The sequence below is a fragment of the Cygnus olor genome (assembly GCF_009769625.2).
Source record: "Cygnus olor isolate bCygOlo1 chromosome W unlocalized genomic scaffold, bCygOlo1.pri.v2 SUPER_W7, whole genome shotgun sequence".
In the NCBI taxonomy this organism is placed as follows: Eukaryota; Metazoa; Chordata; class Aves; order Anseriformes; family Anatidae; genus Cygnus; species Cygnus olor.
The window spans coordinates 581652-587209 of NW_024429078.1; the positions used below are offsets into that span (position 1 = coordinate 581652).

Sequence of the window (5558 nt, forward strand, 5' to 3'; positions counted from 1 at the left end):
GAAAAAGGGAAAATGAAGCCCGCCAGAATTGGTACGAATCCTGGTTTAATTACTCACCTTGGCTTACCACACTACTATCGACTTTAACAGGACCTTTGCTGCTGCTTATATTAGCATTAACTTTTGGACCATGCATATTTAATCGAGTAATCACGATTGTAAAAAGCCGATTAGAGGCAGCTCACCTTATGCTTATACGCACCAAATATGAATCTCTTGAACAAGAGGAAGATGACACAGAGACCTTAATGTTGAGCAAACTAGTGCTTCAGAAATTCAATGAACAAAATTTGTTAGAAAAAGAAAAAGGAGGGATTGTGATAAATTAGCGGGTGTTTGTTCATTGTCTCTAAAAGGAATGCAGAGAATATACTGAGAAGATAAGGTTTCACAATTTATGGCCTTGTTAAGGGGGAGGATTAAGAAAGTAGATAGTGGGGAAGGGGGTGCTGGGCAAACATCCTTGATGAAATAAAGACTCTGTGATCGCAAGGCATCGCTTCACTACCCCCTTTCCTGAGCACGAGCATAACGCATGAACACTGAGAGAGGAGCGACGACCCCCCAACAACGGACTGCGCAGCCTCAAGAGATTCAACAGGAACTTGGATGCTATAAAACAGCGATGCGAAAAAAGGAAAGTTGCGTGCCGTTGCGGAGCGGAGACTCCCTGGCCGCCCAGCGCTGTTTTGCTTGTGCCTGCTTACTTAATTAATAAAATATTTTTGATAGACCAGAAAATTGCGTGGTCTCACTTATGACACTCTGCATGTTTGTCCTTGCTGTCTCTTATCTCCTTTGTAGATTTGCTGGAAACATTACCCTGTGCTTGCATAGTGCCTGCCTCATGAAATGAGTTGAGATTAGAGCCGCTAAGGCAGAACACGCTGTTTCCCAACTACTTCTGCCTGGGAGATCATGTAATTTCTCCAGAAAAGGGGAGAGACTGGGCTACTGATCATTTTCTCATTTTGTGATGCTGCACATATGTAGATCCAGCTTGTAAATGTGATGTTTTTTTGAAATTATGAGGCTCAGCATATATTTTTTTATAAAAATTTTTCAGCGTAGGCTCACGTTGCCCAAGAGAAGAAAAAGCAGTCAGAGGGTGGTTCGCTTCTGTTCTTCCTTAGAACAACTGGGGATCGATTTTTCTGTACCTGATCCTGCACGGGGAAGGGGAGGTGGTGGTGGGAAAGCCTTACAGGCTAGCTATTTTGGTGGCAGCAACTTGCAACAGCATCTTCATTGCTTGATGTTGCTGTATTTTCAGCTGGGAGGGGAGATGCAGAGATGCTCCAGGAGAAGCTGGGTACAGCATATCACTGGCATCCAGGAGTCAGACAGCTGCTGAGGGAAGCCTGGGGAAACGTGTTTGTGGGCTCAGTATGGTTTTTAGAAGCTGTATTGCAGGCTGTACAAACGTGAATGAATAAAACAGATGTGACACCCTTCAAAGAGAATGTCTCAGGTGCCAGTGGAGGTCCCAAATTTATCTGTATTGCTGTGTTTCTCTTTTATTTTTATTCTATTAAGCATCAAACCTTTTCCATCAGCGCTCCGAGCTCAAGATGCCATAGCACAGTGGTAATGCCTCTGAAGTGAGCCTGTCCAAACTAATTTCATTGTCCTTGTTGAGTGAAGTGCAACAATTAAGCAGACAGCACAAATGGGTCCAGATAAAATGGGTATTTACAATTATTTCAGTTTGGATAATCTAATGTGATGTTCATTGTGCAGCTAAGAAATGTGCTTCTCAGCGAGGGGAGTTCCTATTCTGTTCTCTCTTTTGCTGGGTGTAAATTCAGAGGAGCTCCATGGACTCTTGTGGAATTTAAGCTACTTTATATCAGTGCAGCTCAAATGAGGAGCCAATCCTCTTTCTTTAAGTGCCCTGTAAAGCTGCCTCCCTTTAGAGATACAGCCAGGGGAGCTGGAAGGTCATTTTATTTTTTCCTGTGTGGGAATAAAAATGTTGTTTTTGCAGAGTTACATTGTTTAAAGGTAAGGAATGGGGTATTGAGATATGCTTGCAGTGATAAGAAAACTTAGCAGGCGACCTTGTAAAATGCAGACAACCAGACTCCTTAGAACAATTAGGTGAAAATCACAGTGTCAAGTCAGATAAGTGAAGAAACATTACCACTTCAAACAGTAAAAAATTCAGAAGAAATTTGAAATTTAACAGGCTGGCAACTGAAGGCCATGCATTGTCTGTGAAGCATCAGATAGATTGTGAACCTGGATTACCCACTCAGTGGGGAAACGGGAGGGTCCTGTCATCAAAAAGTATATCAACTGTTATGGAACCAGTAGGTGCGCTCCTGCTTGTGGGACGCCCGCCATTGCAATCGCGAATAAATTACTACTTCACTGAGATCCTCACCTGAGCCTAAGTTATTGGCTACAGAGTGTTTCTCACAATTTGGGGGCTCGTCCAGGATCCAGTCACCTACCAGGGAGCCCCACCACCAGAGCAGCAGGAAGGCATGCCCCGCTGATTTCAGCGGTCGTGTGCATCGACGGTGGCATCGACGGTGGCGGTTCTGCGGAGAGCTGACAGAGGGCCCGAGACTGATTAAAGAGGCAGGATCCATGAAGTAGTGGGGAAGGGAAGAAGGTAGGCACTCCGGGTTTAAGAATTGATCCGGTAACTCTGTGCACAGACCAAGGTAAGAAATATTAAGTATTGCCTTGGGGGTCGGGTGAGACTCTGTGTGACGTGTGATTGAGACGAACTTTTGGACGAAGCGAGCATGGAGTCCTGATCCGCGGTTCCGTAGCTCCGCGAGGGGCGCGGCCGGAGACGGACGAAGCGTGAGATAAGGGAGAGAAAGGAAGAGTCTCGGGAAATTTGGTGTACGGTAAGCCCTTGCACAGGGAAGTGCTTGGCAGTACACCAGGGAAATTTGGTGTACAGTAATCCTTGCACGGGGAAGTGCTTGGCAGTACACCCCCATTTTCCAGAATCGGAACGTTAGTGTGTGGTACCCTGCAGGAGGGAAATTTCTGTAGCAGCACACTGACAAGGGCTAGGAAAAATGGGAAATATGAGTTCCAGGGGACAGGGAAATATCCCTGGGGGAATGCCTACCGACAGTTCTTCCTGAAGAATGATAAGAAATTGGAAAAATAATCTCAAAATTAGACGAGATGATAAAAGAAAAAAAAAAGGTTAAATACTGTGTATTAGTCTGGACAAAAGAACCAATTAAGGAAACAGCAGTATTTTGGCCAAAATAGGGGTCTGATGAAAATTCAGGCTTTAAATTTATGTGTAAACAATAAGATTCCTTTTTTTTTTAGGAGGAGGAGCCAAGTTATGCTCCCTATAATCCTAATATTGCACCGGTGGCAGCAGCAGTCGCTCCAGGAAGGGAGACAGGGACTGCAATTAACACTGTCCCTAGAGAAGAGCATACTCCAGGCTCTGGCAAGAATTAGAACAAGGTAGAAGAGGTACTGAGAATTTTGCCTTCCCTGATACTGACAGTACTAACACTAACTGTGTATCCTCTTAGGTGAACTTCCCCCCTCCTTACCAGCAGAGAGGTTAGGAGTTTTAAGGAGATGGTCTTTAATTGAGGACCCCAACAGGCTAGCTGAACTATTAGACCAGTTCCTAGGACTTAACTTATACTCTTGGGGGGGGAATTATGTATATAAATATGTTGTTTACAGGGAAAGAAATGGGAATGATCAGGAGGAGAGCTGCTATACAAAAATGGGAAAGAGCTCATCCTCCAGGACCAGGGGTAATACCGGCAGGGCAGAAATACCCACTTGCCGATCCTGGCTGGAATAATAATAGTGTGCAACACAGAAATCATATGAGAGACTTGGGGTCAGAATGAGAAAGTACTTGGGGATAAATCCTGAGGACCCGGTGTCCCGGGGGCTCTTGAAAGTTCATTTTGTGATTAAAGCCTGGCAAGATACACAGAAAATGCTCCAGAAGGTGGGGGGATGTAGTGAACCATCACTGTGGGGGGCCCTCCTGCGGGAGGCCCTGGAGGTGTGTGTCAGGAGGGGAGATGAGAAGGAAAAGCAGAGAGTGAAACTAATGGTATTGACAGTGTAGCAGGTAGTGAGGCAGAGGGCTGGAGAAAGAGGAAGAAAATCTTCAGGGGGAGTCAGGGCCAGGATGGAAAGGAGAGGAAGAGAGATGAAGGAATGGCAGGCAAGGAAAGCTACCTGTGTTGCGGCCTGAATCTTAGCAGGGACAGGCTTTGATGGGATGTTTTAAGTGTGGCCAGGCTGGCCACTTCAGGTAGGAATATCCGGAGTGGAAGAAGGAGGAGAGAAGGAAAATGGGATGAAATATGGTATACTGATATGTTGTTTCAGCATCCTGGAGGGAGAAAGGTATGGAATTAAGTTGGCCCCTGACTGAGACTTTGGTGAAAGTACAGGCTGGAGAAAGATAAAAAGAAGTGTTAAAAAGGGTTATTGAAAGTGTTAAAGGTGTGGTATGTAATGTTTGACAGAGCTGTTTTTTGAATGAGTTGGGAAAGTTGAATGAGCAGGGAAAGAGGATGTAGGCATTATCTAAGTAACAGTCTAGATGTTTTGGTATATTTGCTATGGTGTTTGGTCAGTTTCCCAAGTATCGAGAAGGGGGGGGACGGGGGGGCAGCCTGCTCCACCGGGGGCCTCTCCACAGGCCGCAGGGGGGCTTCGGCTCCGGCGCCTGGAGCGTCTCCACCCTCTCCTTTTGTGCTGACTTTGGTGTCTGTAGGGAGGATTCTCCCTCCTCGCTCTCCCAGCTTCTGTTGAGCAGCAGGTTTTTGTTTGTTTGTTTGTTTGTTTTCGTGGATGTGCCCTCACAGAGGCAGGGACTGTGTTGCTCATGGCTTGGCTCTGGGCAGTGGTGGGCCCCTTTGGGGCCGGATGAAATTGTCCCTTATCTGCCACGGGGAGGCTTCTGGATTCTCCTCGTGGGGGCTGCCACTGCAGCCCCCCCCCCCCTCCCCCCAATACACTGGAGCAGCTAGGTCATTACTGGCCTGTAAAGTATCAGGGATTAAATTAACTCATGAAACCCTAAAAAGTGATGGGGGTAGAAGGGGCTGGGATAACAGCGCCACCTTTGGGGGATACCAAGCTGAGGCTAGGGGATAAAATGATCTCTGGGCAATTACTGTATGTACCCAAGGCAGGGACTAACTTGTTGGGAAGGGATTTGATGATTAAATTGGGCATTCAAATAGTAAATTGTTAGACTGGAATAACAGTGTTATTAATGGGGTGCTCTCAGGCCCTGAGAGCAAAGATATATTCACCTCTGACTGGAAAGACCCTGAAATGGGGGCGGAAGCAGCAATACAGATGGACAGTTTTACCTCCTGGGTTTACAGGGCCACCAATTTATTTGGGCAAAGTTCTAGAACAGATTTTGGAGCAATTCCAACCTCCCGAGGAGGAATTACTGTTACAAAATGTGGATGATCTTTTATTGTCAGGACAGGAGAAAACAGTTGTGAAGGAAGCTACTAACAAGCTATTCAACTTTCTGGGAAAGCAGGGCTTGGGAGTATTGAAAAATAAATTACAATATG

At 45.9% G+C, this 5558-nt stretch overlaps 1 protein-coding gene across 1 annotated transcript in view; it reads left to right on the forward strand.

Annotated features, from left to right (window-relative positions):
* Nucleotides 1-5558, forward strand: part of LOC121063021 (CUGBP Elav-like family member 4) — a 1483068-nt gene that overhangs the window by 144336 nt on the left and 1333174 nt on the right. The window lies entirely within an intron of this gene.